The sequence below is a fragment of the Haliotis cracherodii genome, unplaced genomic scaffold, assembly GCF_022045235.1.
Source record: "Haliotis cracherodii isolate W230 unplaced genomic scaffold, xgHalCrac1.p SCAF_3, whole genome shotgun sequence".
Taxonomy (NCBI): Eukaryota; Metazoa; Mollusca; class Gastropoda; order Lepetellida; family Haliotidae; genus Haliotis; species Haliotis cracherodii.
Window position 1 is genome coordinate 17,811,436 of NW_027266286.1, and position 19,800 is coordinate 17,831,235.

The window sequence follows — 19,800 nt, forward strand, 5'->3', positions numbered from 1 at the left end:
GCTCCCATGATGTTACATTACACTTGCATAGCCATATATTTGGTACACGACATGGAGTCTATACTTGGAAATGTATTCAAGTTCTTAACACTTTACAGAGACAAAGGGATACCATTTATTCATTCAGATAGGGCGAATTACCGAACTGCCCAAGCTATAGAGGTTATCACGCGAGTGTGTTTGGGGATGGTAAATATCCTGCATTAGGAATAAACATTGTATTTAGCGAGCCTTGGCGAGTTTTCCTGGAATGCGCGCATTAATATTTATTACGTCACAGGTTAGGTGATGAGTCAGTCGGACAGTGACTGTAGCCAATATAGTTCAAACTGAAATCTGTTTCTTATACAGTGGCGAAGCAACATATACGCAAAACAACAATTGTTTTTACTTGCCTTTCGCGACAATCCATCGGTCTGTCCGCTAGAGTAACCGCCCTTTGTCAAAGGGAAGCTACTCTAACCCTAGCCTATGAGACATCAAGGCCAGTGATTGTTAACAGTCGGCCTGTTCTGTCATAACGTTAAGAAGTGTAGTCAGATGTATACACAGCGCCAAAACGAAACAAGGTAACAATTCATACATATTTCGCCTAAACCCAACTATTTTTATTTGTGGAAAAGGTTTCAAGCCGCGGAGGTCTACAAGCACAGATGTGGCTTCTGATCCCGCTTGGCTAGGCCTAGTGCCCTCGCAAAATTGTTTCGAAATTTATATCTCCAAAGTTGCCCAAACTTATAAAATGCCTTAGTTACGTCGCAGTTCGACACTGACTTTCAGTATATAAGACTGTTTTTTTAAATAATTGTATCAATTATCCCTGTAGTTTATCCAGATTCACGATGGTTAATTCTGACTCGATCGCCGAATGACAAGTGCGACGCCATGTTTGTTTATAAACACTGAAAGTAGTCCCTACTTGACCTTTGATATTTGCATCTCTATCCGCATATGACCCCAACGGATATCGTTTTTATCCGTTGGCTTTATCCTGCCGAGAAACCTACCCATTATATGATAAATGGGGTTTTCAGTTCATACCACCAAGTCTACGGTATGATAAATAAAACAAGACCGTGTAGGGGGTGGTCTCAAAACAAAACTGGGACGCAGAAGGATATTAGCTTAGGGTGATTAGGCGTATAATGTACGAGCTTTATGAGCAGAAGGTAACCCTGACTTGTAGTAGAATTTGGGAGGAAATAAAGATACAATTAATGTTAACTGCACTAACTATTGCCTTCCAAGAGATGGGATTTCGATACACTGCGCGTGGTGATGACCGAGCGCTTTTCAAGGGAAAATATTCCATTCAGTCTATGAGGTCACATTATCTCCGAACCATTCATAAATATCAGTCAGGGAGTCCAGATAATTTACCTTGATGAATCATTCCACTGACTACATGTGGCTATCGGCAGATAGACAAAAAGCACCGTAGACCACCAGGTAAAGGTAATCGTGTCATTGTTTTGCAACCCATGATATGGGGCTTACTGATGGATGTGTGCTAGCTTGTGAGGCGAAAAAGAAAACTGGTGATTTTCATAAGGAAATTATTGGAGGTTATCTGTTCATAGACCGGTTGGAACTTCAGCTATTGCCCATTTTAAACAAAGTCAGTGTCATTGTCATAGATAACGCCAGTTAATATAACGTCCGGGAATCAGATGCTGTCGCCCAAACCATGAGTACTGTGAAGGCGACCATTCAGGAATATATGACATTGTCGACTTCAGACCATATGAAACGAAAGTTCAACTCATGGAGAACAGGACACATGTGCTGGCGGCACAACACGGTCACGTTGTCTTACGTACGGCAGTCAGACATTGTGAGCTCAACCCTGTTGTGCTTATCGTGGCTGAGTTTAAAGGGTTCGTGGCAAGACATAACACAACATTCAAAAGTACAGATTCATATACGTCATCAACGGAGATAAATGCTACCTCAAGAAATCATCTGTAGAACAACAAATACTTCTGGATTCCAAAGCCGCAACCTTCCAATACTCATCCCGTTTCATAGCTCTTAACTAGTCCATCGTGTTCCAGAGCAAATATAATGCAGTACATATCCTAAATTGCTACCCCATCAACGCACATGTCAGTTAAGTACAAAAACAGCAATATTTTGAGACCAACCCCCAACTCGGTGACATTTGCACCTGTGAGAATGCACGGGGCGGTGTGAGGTTATCACCTCAGGTTATAGGCCATTTCTTACATGAATGACAACACACCAATATTTTCTACGTTTATCATCATTTTACCTGTTAAAGTACATTTTAAGTTTAATCACAGTGTCAATTAGGACAGGCTAGATTAGGGCAATTTGCGTTATTTTGATATATGCTCTTTTTATAGTCCTATTATTCGTATTTATTAAAGGTAGCAAAAAAAGAAGTTTTCTTGCATTTCCGCCTGTACTTTAGCAGAACAATGTGATGACATCACGGGAGGGTCATAAGATAAAATGCAGCTGTGTAGTAATACCGTATTTCCTCTATTAGACGCCCGGGCTTCTATTTATTTCGGACAAGCGTTTCACCCGGCGTCAATTAGAGGCCCGGCGTCTATTAATAACCCCATTTCACTATGACCACGAATGTCCCTAATCGTCAAAGAAAGGAAGTCCGCATTATGTAATTCAGGTCCCCAAAAGGGATCATTAATTATATCAATTGATCGACCCTGCGTCTATTAGAGTCTCGGCGTCTATTAGAAACCCTGCGTCTAATAGAGGAAATACGGTATACATCAAGACCCCTCAACATCCGCATCACTGAACACCAAAGATTAACCAACCAAAAGACTTTATTTGAGGCTACACCCAGCACGTCCCCAGCCCCCAGCGGAACCAGAGGACTACATACTGGAGTACATTACACTGGCATCTGATAAAACTCTCTCAGGTATTGCTGGCACACTGATGTTACATTTATCCAGTGTAAATCAAGACTATAATTCAATGAAATCGACGCTGTATTGCAAAATACGGGTTTAAGTTACATTCGATAACCTCGAACGTTTTCCTTCTCGTCACGGCTGAAACAGTTATATCAGTCGTGATTTATCAGTTTTTAACACAGTTGGATATATCTTTGGAGCTAATGGTATTACAATCTAAGCTACATTTTTATGGGAATGTTCCAATTTGCTACCCACTAACTACCGTAAATATCCTACCACTTTTTAAATGTCATGTTATTTCAAACCCATTCTAGTTACACCTGTAAACTGTGTTTCAAAGGTGTGCCTATCCGCCATGAGAAGCATGCCATCCACGTATAGCTTCTCTGTATCCCTGTTGTGATTCATGAGGAGAAATCGTCTCCAACCTGAATCAGTGTGGTGAATCCCGTCATGGTATTGCTGGAATATTGCCTAAAACCATACTCACTCCAACCTAAAGTCGTAATATTGCTGGAATATTGCTTAAAACCATACTCACTCCAACCTAAAGTCGTAATATTGCTGGAATATTGCTTAAAACCATACTCACTCCAACCTAAAGTCGTAATATTGCTGGAATATTGCTTAAAACCATACTCACTCCAACCTAAAGTCGTAATATTGCTGGAATATTGCTTAAAACCATACTCACTCCAACCTAAAGTCGTAATATTGCTGGAATATTGCTTAAAACCATACTCACTCCAACCTAAAGTCGTAATATTGCAGGAATATTGCTAAAAGCGGCGTAAAACAATACACATTCACTCCAACCTGGAAAACAACACCATCAGAACACTTACAGAAACCTTGGTCTAGGGGTAGGGCGTCCGCCCGGAGAGCGGAAGGTCTAGGGTTTGATCCCCGGCCGCGTCATACTAAAAGACGTTAAAAGATGGTACTTGTTGTTACCCTGTCTGGCTCTCGGCATTAAGGGGCTAAAACAAGGACCGGTCGGCTCGGAGTCAGTATACTGTGTCTGAGTAGGGGTATTCATGTTAAACTGCGACATGGTATCTCAGTGAGCTAGCACTATAAATCTTGTTAGGTCCTACATGTACATTTTTTGCTTGGTTCACAAATCGAAAACTCAGAATGACATTTATATACTTTCCGTCCGCGCTTAAGATCTCTTTGACAAATACATAAAAGTGACAAAATATGCCCAAATCTGAGACGATTTAAGATTTCGACTAGATCATGACCATGTGTTATCAAATAGTTATGATACCAGGTGTTCGCGGAAAGATCAGCGTATCCTGCCCCATCGGTGGCACAAACACATGCAAAGGCAAGGAATTGTTCACATGAAAAAGAACATGGAAACATTGCAAGTCAAGATAATGAACTGAATCGGACATCATTTTTGTCACTGATGCGTCAAAATTTGGAAATGTCCTCCACATGTCTACCATAGAACTTTATGAAAGCTTTATGAGGTCTTGAATGTTTTAATCTCGATCAAACAACTTCTGAGCAAGTGTCTAATAGCGCTCTTTGAAATCTTGGTAGAAAGAGCATGCTCGATAGTGTGATCAGGTTTAAAATGTAAACGCCAAAGGCTGGAGCTGCAGGAATATTGATAATGAAATGCCGCTGTCATATTTCAGATAATATTTATGAGTTACCACACCATTGAAATATTGGTTTTAATACTTATTTTACAACGACGTTCTCGTATGTTATATGAATCCGCCATTGAAACTGTGCTGTGTAAATGGGCCCATCATCTCAAAGGCATTGTTCAAGATATAATTCTGTATTGGTACAACACTTTTTTGATCTGTTAAAGCAACAATTTGCAAAGACGACACCATGAAAAATCATATATATATAGCATATCAATACCAACAAAACACACTGACCCCTGTCACCCAAAACGGTTTTATTGGACACGTTTGATTTATGAAATTTGTTCACTTTGAAAAACACACACTGAAACCCTGTTCTGGCGGCACAACACGGTCACGTTGTCTTACGTACGGCAGTCAGACATTGTGAGCTCAACCCTGTTGTGCCTATCGTGGTTTAAAGGGTTCGTGGCAAGACATAACACAACATTCAAAAGTACAGATTCATATACATCATCAGCGGAGATAAATGCTACCTCAAGAAATCATCTGTAGAACAACAAATACTTCTGGATTCCAAAGCCGCAACCTTCCAATACTCATCCCGTTTCATAGCTCTTAACTAGTCCATCGTGTTCCAAAGCAAATATAATGCAGTACATATCCTAAATTGCTACCCTACCAACGCACATGTCAGTTAAGTAAAAAAACAGCAATATTTTGAGACCACCCCCAACTCGGTGACATTTGCATCTGTGAGAATGCACGGGACGGTGTGAGGTCATCACCTCGGGACAGGTGTTAAGTTTGTTCACTTTGAAAAACACACACTGAAACCCTGTTTAAAAATGTATGTTAAATCACCCCCCACACAATACTTATACGATCAAATCTCGATCGTTTACGTGCCACCGTCGTATGGCAAAAGTACTGCAGTATGACGTCAGGCAATAAACAAACACTTACGTTTTATGCAAATTGTGTGAGTGGAGGGTTCTACCGACAGAGCAGGACAGTCATGCTTACCCTTTTCGCGAACACTCTGAGTCATCAATGATTTTCATGTATCTCTTCATAAAATTTTCACCACTATTTTTCCTTTTATGCCCCTATGGAATCTATCTCGGCAGACAGCCGAGACCAGGGGCGATTGCAATTGCTTACACCTAAGAATAAAGCACACATTTTAACACCTTAAAAAAGCAAAAACCCTCAATTAACCATCTATGCAGTATATTATTAATTCAAACTCTACAAGGTTGAAAATGATTTTAATTATCTCACTTGAAAATCGGAATGTTCAAATTGCATTTGTCAGCATTGATAAATAACCATCACATACTACAAATGAACATGTAAAAACACATGAAAGTAATGTTACCAATTCGTTATAAAGATCAAGTTTCAAAATGCTGGAAATAGCGTTTAAGAGCATCTATTTTTTTCATTTATCAGGGGCAATTCCCCCCCCCCCCCCCCCCCCCCACACACACACACACCCCCCCACCCCCCCCACACACACTCACACACACCCCACCCCCTTCCCAAATCCGCCCGTTTCGTGCCCCCGTAACATTGGTTTTGCTTACACTTAAAATTAGCCTATCAGCGCCCCTGGAGTTGTGAGTTCTCTTGTGTTGACGTATCATATTTTCGTATAGTCATTATTCTAAAACACAAAGTTGGACGAACAGTAGCAAATTCAAGACTTGATCTTTAAATACGAATAAGAAACATTGTAGGCGCCTAAACAGAGTGCATGTACTTTGTTTAGATGACAACATTTAAACAATAACCCTTTGAAAATCGACGTCAAACTCGATGTCCATCATAAAGTCCCTGTAGATTAAGAACTAGTTAAGAGGATAAAATCTAGGATGTGCGGGTACTCCATACGCCCACGCACACACTGCGCATGTCAAGTATGTGCATAAGAGGAGGACGGCGCGTTTGGCTTGTGTTGTTTTTCACCCAGGATGGCCTTTGCAGGTTTAGCATTCATATATATTAAAAGGGCTGTCATTTCCTTTTTGTTTAAGACGTTTCCCCCTTTTTTGCCGTAAATCTATTTAGGTTTGTCATGTGTATGGCTACGACTCACGTCATGCTCGTGCAAGGACCCTCTGTCTCTCTGAAGAGCGCATGAAGGGCACACTGCTCTGTATTTCCGGCTCTCGACGGTGTCCGCTAAAACGAGAACCCACCCACAACGTCGCCATGTTACCAGTTGTATTACTAGTTCCGTAAACACAGAGGTTAGATCCAGATAGAAACCGATTTCTACGACATACAAAAGAGCGACCGAGATTTCAACAGACCCAAGGTCTCATACTAATTTCTACTGTGACTAATAATAGTTGGTAAACATGGCCAGCGTGGTCGGAATTCGGGAAACGCTTGTCCAGTTTTAGGATATTACTACGTCTTCCTAGTCGTTATTCTATCTAATTATTCGCAGCCACCAAGACTTTAACTCACGGCAGGTCGGCTGTGCTGGCTTTGGGTAATAATAACTTAATTGCCCAGCACTAGTCAGGGTTGGCGTCGACTCGCCTTGCTTGTAGTTTCAAAATAAGGAAAAGTGAGTATGGTTTTACGCCGCTTTTAACAATATTTCAGTCATACCACGGCGGGTGACACCAGACATGGACTTTGCACACTTTACCCATATGGGGAATCGAACCCGGGCCTTATGCGTGAGTCAGCGTTTTCCCCATTACATAGAGGCAGTTAAGGGTTTTGGGTTGAACGTTCCTTCATTAGTAAATGTAATGTGGGACGAAAGCTGACGCTTGTCGCAGACGTTTACCGCCACGATCACGGAGTCAGATGACGCTAGGATCATGTATTGACGACATGATCACGGAGGCAGATGATGCTAGGATCATGTATTGACGACATGATCACGGAGGCAGATGATGCTAGGATCATGTATTGACGACATGATCACGGAGGCAGATGATGCTAGGATCATGTATTGACGACATGATCACGGAGTCAGATGATGCTAGGATCATGTATTGACGACATGATCACGGAGTCAGATGATGCTAGGATCATGTATTGACGACATGATCACGGAGTCATATTACGCTAGGATCATGTATTGACGACATGATCACGGAGTCAGATGATGCTAGGATCATGTATTGACGACATGATCACGGAGTCAGATGATGCTAGGATCATGTATTGACGACATGATCACGGAGTCAGATGATGCTAGGATCATGTATTGACGACATGATCACGGAGGCAGATGATGCTAGAATCATGTATTGACGACATGATCACGGAGTCAGATGATGCTAGGATCATGTATTGACGACATGATCACGGAGTCAGATGATGCTAGGATCATGTATTGACGTCATGATCACGGAGGCAGATGATGCTAGGATCATGTATTGACGACATGATTACGGAGTCAGATGATGCTAGGATCATGTATTGACGACATGATCACGAAGTCAGATGACGCTAGGATCATGTATTGACGACATGATCACAGAGTCAGATGACGCTAGGATCATGTATTGACGACATGATCACGCACGGATGTAGATGAACCAAGGACAGTTTATTGACGAACCTCGATTTTAAACCACAACCAGCTATGTATTACTTGAAACCCGTGACATCGTCAGATACATCAATGTATTACATGTCCACCATATGGCATCTCGGGATACAGCAATGTATTAGATGTCCACCATATGGCATCGCGGGATGCATCAATGTATTACATGTCCACCATATGGCATCTCGGGATACATCAATGTATTATATGTCCACCATATGGCATCTCGGGATACATGAATGTATTACATGTCCACCATATGGCATCTCGGGATACATCAATGTATTACATGTCCACCATATGGCATCTCGGGATACATCAATGTATTACATGTCAAACCATATGGCATCTCGGGATACATCAATGTATTACATGTCCACCTTATGGCATCGCGGGATACATCAATGTATTACATGTCCACCATGTGGCATCTCGGGATACATCAATGTATTACATGTCCACCATGTGGCATCTCGGGATACATCAATGTATTACATGTCCACCATATGGCATCTCGGGATACATCAATGTATTACATGTCCACCATATGGCATCGCGGGATACATCAATGTATTACATGTCCACCATATGGCATCGCGGGATACATCAATGTATCACATGTCCACCATATGGCATCTCGGGATACATCAATGTATTACATGTCCACCATATGGCATCGCGGGATACATCAATGTATTACATGTCCACCATATGGCATCTCGGGATACATCAATGTATTACATGCCCATCATGTGTCATCGTCAGATACATCAATGTATTACATGTCCACCATGTGGCATCTCGGGATGCATCAATGTATTACATGTCCACCATATGGCATCTCGGGATACATCAATGTATTACATGCCCATCATGTGTCATCGTCACATACATCAATGTATTACATGTCCACCATGTGGCATCGCGGGATGCATCAATGTATTACATGTCCACCATATGGCATCGCAGGATACATCAATGTATTACATGCCCATCATGTGTCATCGTCAGATACATCAATGTATTACATGTCCACCATGTGGCATCTCGGGATGCATCAATGTATTACATGTCCACCATATGGCATCTCGGGATACATCAATGTATTACATGCCCATCATGTGTCATCGTCACATACATCAATGTATTACATGTCCACAATGTGGCATCGCGGGATGCATCAATGTATTACATGTCCACCATATGGCATCTCGGGATACATCAATGTATTACATGCCCATCATGTGTCATCGTCAGATACATCAATGTATTACATGTCCACCATGTGGCATCTCGGGATGCATCAATGTATTACATGTCCACCATATGGCATCTCGGGATACATCAATGTATTACATGCCCATCATGTGTCATCGTCACATACATCAATGTATTACATGTCCACCATATGGCATCTCGGGATACATCAATGTATTACATGCCCATCATGTGTCATCGTCAGATACATCAATGTATTACATGTCCACCATGTGGCATCGCGGGATGCATCAATGTATTACATGTCCACCATATGGCATCGCGGGATGCATCAATGTATTACATGTCCACCAAATTGCATCTCGGGATACATCAATGTATTACATGCCCATCATGTGTCATCGTCAGATACATCAATGTATTACATGCCCATCATGTGTCATCGTCAGATACATCAATGTATTACATGTCCACCATGTGGCATCGCGGGATACATAAATCTATTACATGCACATCATGTGTCATCGTGAGATTTATCAATGTATTACATGCTCATCACGTGACATCGTCAGATACATCAATGCATTACATGTCCATGAAGTGTCATCGTCAGATACATCAATGTATTACATGCCCTTTACGTGACATCGTCAGATACATCAATGTATTACATGCCTATCACGTGACATCGTCAGATACATCAATGTATTACATGCCCATCACGTGACAACGTAAGATACATCAATGTAATACATGCCGATCACGTGACATCGTCAGATACATCATAAATTCTGATCTTAAGGAAAAGAGAACGGCCATTGCCAGAGAAAATTTAGACCCAGGATTTCGTCAAATTCAAAAAGAGATTGGTAACGGGTGATGAAAATTGGGTCTTCCACTAAAATCCCGAGTCAAAACGTTAATCCATGGAATGGCACCATTCCACTTCTCCGGCAACAAACAAATTCAAGTCTTCAAGATCTGTGAAGAAATATACATCGCCTGAGCGATTTTATCAAAGAAAAGCGGCGAAGAATGCTGACTGCTGAAGTTCTACTCCTTCGAGACAATGCCTCTCCTCACACCTCTCGACTTGCAAAGGCTGCTGTGTTACAACCCGTTTTGTAATAAAGTTGCAAAGTGTAATAATTGTTACAAAACGGGTTGAGAGTCTTATTACAAATCGAAATGCACATAGCAACCCGTTTTGTAATAAAGTTGCAAAGTGTAATAAACTTGGTGAATGATGCTGAAAGTGTTCAATTGGCACCCATAACTTGCTTATAAGTTCAATTAGGAACACAAACGGTACTTACGTTAAGATTGGTCGTCATCATATGTACTTTGGATGCAAAGTTGACCTAACATTGGAATCGTTTCAAAGTGTAATAATTATTACAAAACGGGTTGAGAGTCTTATTACAAAATGAAATGCACATAACAACCCGTTTTGTAATAAAGTTGCAAAGTGTTGCAAAGTGTAATAAACTTGGTGAATGATGCTGAAAGTGTTCAATTGGCACCCATAACTTGCTTATAAGTTCAATTAGGAACACAAACGGTACTTACGTTAAGATTGGTCGTCATCATATGTACTTTGGATGCAAAGTTGACCTGACATTGGAATCGTTCCAAAGTGTAATAATTATTACAAAACGGGTTGAGAGTCTTATTGCAACTTTATTACAAAACGGGTTGTTATGTGCATTTCACTTTGTAATAAAACTCTCAACCCGTTTTATAATAATTATTACACTTTGAAACGATTCCAATGTTAGGTCAACTTTGCATCCAAAGTACATATGATGACGACCAATCTGAACGTAAAGACCGTTTATGTTCCTAATTGAACTTATAAGCAAGTTATGGGTGCCAATTGAACACTTTCAGCATCATTCACCAAGTTTATTACACTTTGCAACTTTATTACAAAACGGGTTGCTATGTGCATTTCATAACATCAGAAAATCCGAATTAGAAACACACGCTACATAAGAGACTCGCCATAACAACCACGAAGTTACCTATGTCCTGGTTGATTTCCTTTGAAGTCCTATGATTCATTGCTTGAGGAGTTATTTATCCTGCTTGATCCGGAAAACGCAAGAAACGCTGTAATTTATTTTGCCTGTACTCGACTACAACTCCAATATATAGGATAATTGTACATCTCAACAGGAATAACTTTGAGAGACGCTTCATCCTGATGGCTTGAGAACAAACGGTGGTTCAACACGTGGTATGAGCCACAGTACGTTATATAAAGAAGCTGGTCTACAACCCCTCAAGAAAGTAAGAGAAGGCAACGAACCATGTTTATATTACAAAATGATAAACAGTATTGCTCCAGAATATCTGTGTAATCTCGTTCCGCGTCAGATAGATATAGCCAACCATTACATATTAAAAAAAAAAGAAAAAAAAAGAAATTTTTTTTCAGGTCATTTCTTCCAGCTACTATCCACCTTTTGAATCTGTTATCAGATAATGTTAGCATCCTTTATAATGGCATTGGTTACTTCTGAAATTTGCATATACTTTGACTTAAATTACGGTACTCGATATTGTCAAATTGGCCATGCTCGTTTTCTCAATAGCCATAGAGTTGATAGCCTTATTTCAAATATTGCTGCATGTCAGTGCGTTTTTTATTTGGAGTCTTCACTTTACTTCCTCTTTACTTGTCCTACTTATCGTAACGTAAGAAGCACCATGTACTACAACAATAAAAACAGCATTATGTGTTAACAGGAATTTAACAAGAGATGTCAATCACAACATACTCATGTCTGTCCATGATTTTATAGAAATCAGTTGTAGGTTTGAACATTGAGTATAAATATATGTTACTTTTTACGCTAATGACTGTAGGATTGGTAACATGTGTGATCTTCTTGCTATGCAATTTGTATTGTTTCTTGACCTTAAAGTCTTGATAACATAAATGTAATTATGTAAGAGGGAACGGTATTTACATAAGCCTCCATTTAGGCCTCTTTTCCAACCCCTTTCAAGTTAAGTAGGAAAAAATATGTTTGAACTAAGTATCTATATACAAATCAATTGATTTGAACATGCTTTTTTAACACAGTTGCTGTATTTTGTACAGTTTAGAATAGAATTATTCTCATCAAAATTATTTATACATTTACGCAATGTACACTTTTTTTTATGAATAACTACTTTTTTGCTACTTCTGGTCCCTTCATGTGATAAATACTGCGTAAGCGTTTTCAGTGGCATTTGTCTAAATCTGACTCTTGATGGGCATGTAATACATTGATGTATCTGACGATGACACGTGATGGGCATGTAATACATTGATGTATCTGACGATGTCACGTTGTTGACATGTAATACATTAACGTATCTGACGATGTCACATGATGTACATGTAATACATTGATGTATCTGACGATGTCACTTGGTTGGCATGTAGTAGATTGATGTATCTGACGATGTCACGTTGTTGACATATAATACATTGATGTATCTGACGATGTCACGAGTTTGACAAGTAAAACATTGATGTATCTGACGATGTCACGTTGTTGACATATAATACATTAATGTTTCTGACGATGTCACGTGGTGGGCATGTAATGCATTGATGTATCTGACGATGTCACGTGGTGGGCATGTAATGCATTGATGTAATTGACGATGTCACGTGGTAGACATGTAATGCATTGATGTATCGGACGATGTCACGTGGTGGGCATGTAATACATTGATGTATCTGACGATGTCACGTGGTTGACATGTAATACATTGATGTATCTGACGATGTCACGAGTTTGACAAGTAATACATTGATGTATCTGACGGTGTCACGTTGTTGACATATAATACATTAATGTTTCTGACGATGTCACGTGGTGGACATGTAATGCATTGATGTATCTGACGATGTCACGTGGTGGGCATGCAATTCATTGATGTAACTGACGATGTCACGTGGTGGGCATGTAAAGCATTGATGTATCTGACGATGCAACGTGGTGGGCATGTAATTCATTGATGTAACTGACGATGTCACGTGGTAGGCATGTAATGCATTGATGTATCGGACGATGTCACGTGGTGGGCATGTAATACACTGATGTATCTGACGATGTCACGTGGTTGACATGTAATACATTGATGTATCTGACGATGTCACGTGGTGGGCATGTAATGCAGTGATGTATCGGACTAGTTTTCTATGGTTAACATCCTGTTTTTATGGTTTTACCATTAACGGTGACTCTCAAATTGTCCAGGAACTGGTCAAGGGATCCCCATTATCCTCATCATGTATGTTTGAGCGATATGCATCCGCAATCCAGCACTTGCTTACATTAAACATATGAAGTAAACATTTGATAGAAAGATTGAGCCCTGCACAAAGTATTTTCTTATTTGTCCAATTTCACATTCAACATTTCCAATTATATACTCAGAGCCCAACGAGATGTAAAACAGCACTGTGATAATCGTTTACTAGTTTCAGGTTGGCAAGAAGTTGTCTCTTCTCCTTCTCAAGGGCATGGTATAGGTTCCGATACTTCTTCATGGGCGACATCAAACTCACTGATCGAAGCTGGACGATTGTGGTCTAAGTATTGTCTTACTCAAACTGCAATGAATTTAATTAAATACCTACGTCCAAGTCTTTTCAGTTTTGAATGTCACCTCTCGAGACGATTTCTTTTTTCGTGGTCTGCCAGGAACTTATCAACAGCGATTCGTGATTCATCAGCCTAATGATTATGGATATGATTGTGCTTCGTGACAAAGTCATCTATCGTGTTTTCACTCTGTACAGCGAATACAGTTCACCATTTAGTTGTGTCGCTATGTTTTGATAGTTATTCACCAATTAGTGACAAAAACAGCAATGACGTAATCTACGATTAATTCTCATTATTTGTGATGACCGTTGAAGTTTATTGTTTTAATATGGGTCGGAATATGTTCTGTAAGTGTGTCGTGTTTGGTATAGCCATATTTATTTAGGATACTCTATGAACCACAATTTAGCATTTGTAATCTACGTTTATAGCCTGTGGCTTCAGCCAACAAGCACGTAGTGTTTACGCAGGTTGTATGGGTAACTGGTGTTCCGGATGGCTCAGGACTTGCTTACCCTCTTCGCGAACACCTGGACCCACTTACACAAAGCGATCTTAGCGCTAAGATGATCATAACTCCCATACTTTAACATAGGCTTAAAATGGTCTTATCGCTAAGATCGCTTTGTGTAATTGGGTCCTGGTGATTTTTCAGTGATCCATTCATACACCTTTAACAGCTGTTTTGCCTATTGTGTCCAATAGACCCCTCTTAATATTTATGCATGACCCCAAGGTCAAACTCCAAAACGAGGTTTTACCTGCATTTTAGATTTATCGCAGTTCGAAATCGGAAACGCATTCGAGGACACAGCAATGCCGATGCCATTTTGACAGCTTGCGGGGATAGCCTCGTTTTGGAGTTTGACCTCAGGGTCACGCTTAAGTATGAAGAGACGGCTATTGGGTCTGTTTCTTGTAATCAATATATAGCAATGTGGTGTCATATCAATGTATTGTTGTATTGTGACGTCGTTCCAGCAATATTCTGATGTTTGTGAAAAAAATAATTTTGGTCGGAAATACGGATATCCCTTGTGAAGACTGAAGATATTCACCCTGGACAGAAAATCTGTACTTACTTGTATCAGGCAAGTTATGTTCTAAATAGATTCTTCCTCGGATATGTGTACAAGTCAGAGTCACGTTGTGGTGATTAGTTCGTCTCAGATCATTCTCGAAAGTCCACCTTTTCGCTACAACTGTGGACCTTCCAATTACGCCCCGAACAGAAGATGTTTGGCAGGATGGTTGGCTATTCTCAATCTCCACTTGTATCAGGATCTCTTCCTTTGCAGCTTTCCTTTAGCGATCATGTAATAGAGTGTATTACTCTATTTCTAATAACGAAATGTCATTTTTATGACCATGTGAACAAATAGCTTGCTACACTTGAACAAATATTTACCGTCGAGTTCGATTATGTATGGAATACAGTAAGGGACATTCTCGCGATCTCGCATTCTCGACTTTTGGAAACGAGAGAATCAGTGCCAAAAAAACCCGCTAGAATGCGAGATCGCGAGAACGCAAAATTAGGTCGAAATCTCTCGTTCTCGTGTTTTTGTTACATAGCACTTTTTGTCAAAAGTCGAATGCCCAATCTTGCGTTCTCGCGATCTTGCATTCTCCAAAAGTTAATCTAAGTATATGTACCTCGCCAAAGAAATCAGATTTCATGTGTCATTACAATTAAATAATATATTTGGGATTATGTGGATTGCTCAAAATTTAACCAGTAAGATTTTCCATTTTAGAATAATAAAAATGGCGACGTCACAGTGTGTACCTCACCCCAAACACCTGAAACTGGATATGGAAATGTGTGGCGCATAGGAAACAGCTCTGATTTGTTTGTTCTGCAACAAACGATGAAGCCTCAATCAACTTCCTCAAAATAAAATAAAAGCTGTTCACTTAGAATATTAAACTAAGCTACAAAATGTCAAATGAAATATAAGTCACACTAAGGAGAAGACTTCGTAAGATAATAAGCTTTCATTACTTCTTGCCCGCGGGGATTCCGTGTTAGAATAGTTCCCATCAACCTATGCTGGTTGTAAAAGACGGCCAAATGGATCCGATGGTGAACACGTATAAAGATAAAGCCTTTAATTTTCTGGCTGTTGACGTCACTTCCGGTTTTTGAAAACACGTACAAGCATAAAGCCTTTTGCCTTGAACCTCATTAATGAAGAAGGCGTAATACTTCTGACGCACATTTAATCTGAAAAGTGGACGGTCGTGCGATAATTGCGCCCGCGCGTCTCTGGATCTACCACCGACTATAATATTACAGAGATGTTGAATATTGAATTTCCAATGTCATGACTGCAAATATTAAAAACCAGTTTGAAAACGAAACTATGTATCGTTTTGCATTAAAAACCAGCACTTTTTATTGTACAGCGATAAAAGAACTGTGCGACGATTTTTTAAATTAAACATCTTTACGGAAACTGTGAGCGAACAAAAGTCCTGAACGACACAGATATATATCAAATGGATTTGCATGCTTATGTATACCCTTAAACATTTCATACAAAATATAGCTTACCCTAAATGACGAAAATTGATTTTAGGTTAGGTTAATTGAAGTTAGACACAGGTTACATTGGTGATAATTTGTTGTGGATAAGGACAATATATTCTCGTGATGTTTTCTTCACCAGGACCCAAACTATTGCAACACACATATCAATATTGAAACTGTATGCGTTTAGGTATGACACGAATCATAAGAAATGATGAAATCGAACTTCATAAAAAGGAAAGTAATAGTTGGCCTCATCTAACATACACTGAACCGCAAAAGAAACGTCACCATGGAGAGATATATGAGAAACCTTATTTGTCCAAACACTGTAAACATACTTTGAGGCATATTAAAAGATGAAACTTGGCCAAACTGACAATCAAGGTTGAAATTAAAGTGTCAAATGTTCTTAAAGTGAAACAAAACAATAGTCTCTGAGAAAATGGCATCACAAGTAAGTATCTCGTGTGTCCGCCATGTGCATTGATGACTGCCGTGCAACCTCGACACATGGAATGGATGAGGCGGTTGATGAAATCGATAGGCACCATAGGTTCTGAGGAACCCCCGACGCAGTTCAGCTGCAGTTGTCGGCCTTTGTCGGACGTCATCCAGCCGTCTTTGAATTTCGTCCCACAGGTGCTCAATGGGATTTAAATCGGGACTGAGGGCAGGCCACTACATGGTTCTGATGCCATTCTGCTAGAGAAGTCTCTTGTTGCTCTCGCAGTGTGGGCACGGGCGTTATCATGCTGAAACTCGTGGTTGCGGCGATGTGCGAAATGAGGTATGGCGTGTGGTCTCAAGACTTGATCAATGTACTGTGGCCTGTGACAGTGGAGGTGTCTTATCGTCAATCGTCGACGCACGGTGTCCGCACTAATGTGTCGCTGGTGTGTCCCCATGGTCTGTCAAGCAGTTTCCACAGTAGTAACAAAGCGACCTTGAAGATGCTGTCGCACACTCTGACGATCCTGACGTCGGGTGGTGACTCTTGGTCTTCCACTACGTGGTCGGTCGTCTGTAGTTATGGTGGTCTGTTTGTCCAGCTTGAAATCGTCCAGCGGCTTGGTGTCGCTGATTTCTTGTCAATCTTGGCATGTGGTAGCAATTCAATAACGAATGAATGTTATCCGATCTGGGTGGATTTATATAGGACAAGACATGGGGGAACGCAAATGCATTTCAATTTGCACGGGACTCACCTGCATTGGGTTACCATGGCCGTTGCCGTGATGCGTTTGGGCGATCGGTTTTATTGTCATCTGCTTTGTTATTTTATCATCAAATTTCATTTTTTCTGACAAGGTAATGTTAAATTTTAGAAACTTTGACAAAAATTACCCTGGTATTCAAATGACAACTTTTCATGCAATGTTACATGGGGTGACGTTTCTTTTGCGGTTCAGTATATAAATTAGTCCTCAGCTTCCCACATTCACTTGATTGTGCAAGTGTAATTTGACTAATGTTGCGCCGTGTTTAGCCCTCTGGATGCCGAGTTTTTTTTCTGACGCACATTTTCCTAAGATCGGAAAAGTGAGAATTGCGCTCACGGAGCACTGGATCTACCTCTGACTATAAAATTACGCAGAGGTGGAGGATATAAAATTTCCTATTGGATGGTGTACATTTAACTGCAAATTTTAAACCGGTTTTGAAAAAAGACACTGAATTTCTGACTATTTCGGTTTGTTTCAATGAAAATTATAACAACAAATAACGGTACATAGCTCGTCAGAATGTTTCTGATTACTTACATCTCACATTTATGTATATACGATCCCTGAATCAACGAAAGTCCCCTCGTAAAATCCCGCGTACTGTTGACAGTGAACGCGCCATTTTGTAAAAGTCGGTCACCGGTAGTGATGTCATACGTCAACATTGTTGAACATATTAGGTAATTTCTTTGAGGTGAAGGTCGTTGAATGAGAGTGCACACGATCATTGTACCATGCTGTTTACAGTTTCAGTTATGATGTAGATTTTGCATATCTTTTATACATTTTTTCACACAAATAATTTCACTTTGGATATTTGTCAATGTTCAAAATAATATCATTCGTAAACATAGGCCACAACATGTATGAACGAACCTTTGATAATCTCCTGTTTGTTTGAACATTGTTTACAAAAGAATTGATAAATTTATAGTGTCAAATACGATATTTCTTTCCTTTGGACAAGTGTTACAAGATGAAGTGTAAATGTAACTGCAGCATGTACGTTTTTCTTCGGATGTGTAATAGTCAATATCATAAGTTCATATAACCAATGTCCATGAACAGCCGTTTCATTTTATTTTATAACTAAAACTGAATATATTACTTTAACAAAATGGATAATTTTTTCCGTTAAAATATATGCACACATTTCTGAAAGATTTGTCTTGGAATTGTTTTTTTTTATGTCGTTTGATGCAAAAAACAGTGAGATCTAACGATTCGCCAGGTGCGCTTTAGTCACAAACAATTTACGAATTATTCCTCTCGTTTTGCATTATATAATCAATGGGTTCATTCTTTTTTCAATATTCTGATCACAGGATATTAAACTGTTTACTTTATTTCTCCAGGAATTCTAAATGTATAAAAATAAAACCCATGCCATATGTACCCGGTTGGTTCAACCTTATACGATTATCCAACATATGCTTCCAAATCAACAAGCAGCACACGCACGCGTCAAAAACAACACCACTACCACCAACCGCAACAACAATGTTAACACGGGCATCATTCACTAAGTTTATTTCACTTTGCAACTTTATTACAAAACGGGTTGTTATGTGCATTTCACTTTGTAATAAGACTCCCAACCCGTTTTGTAATAATTATTACACTTTGCAACTTTATTACAAAACGGGTTGTAACACTGCTGTGCGACAATATAGGTTCGAAGATGAAAAGCAGGGAGATTATGTTTATTAGGTATAGAACCAGTCCTCGTACCTACCAGCCAATGAAAAACATCTGTCATGCATCGCTGCACCGGATGTATAGGCCACGCTTTTCATAATCGATCTAATTATCTACAATTTGACGATCCCAAATATTTGCCGATATGTTGAAAGCTCTTCCAATCGTAAGTAATAGTCATTTAAGATGATAAAGTTTCCTTTTTATGAAGGTGCCACAGATTCTTCAAGGAAATGGTAGCTTTTAAAATAACATCAGAAAATCCGAATTAGAAACACACGCTACATAAGAGACTCGCCATAACAACCACGAAGTTACCTATGTCCTGGTTGATTTCCTTTGAAGTCCTATGATTCATTGCTTGAGGAGTTATTTATCCTGCTTGATCCGGAAAACGCAAGAAACGC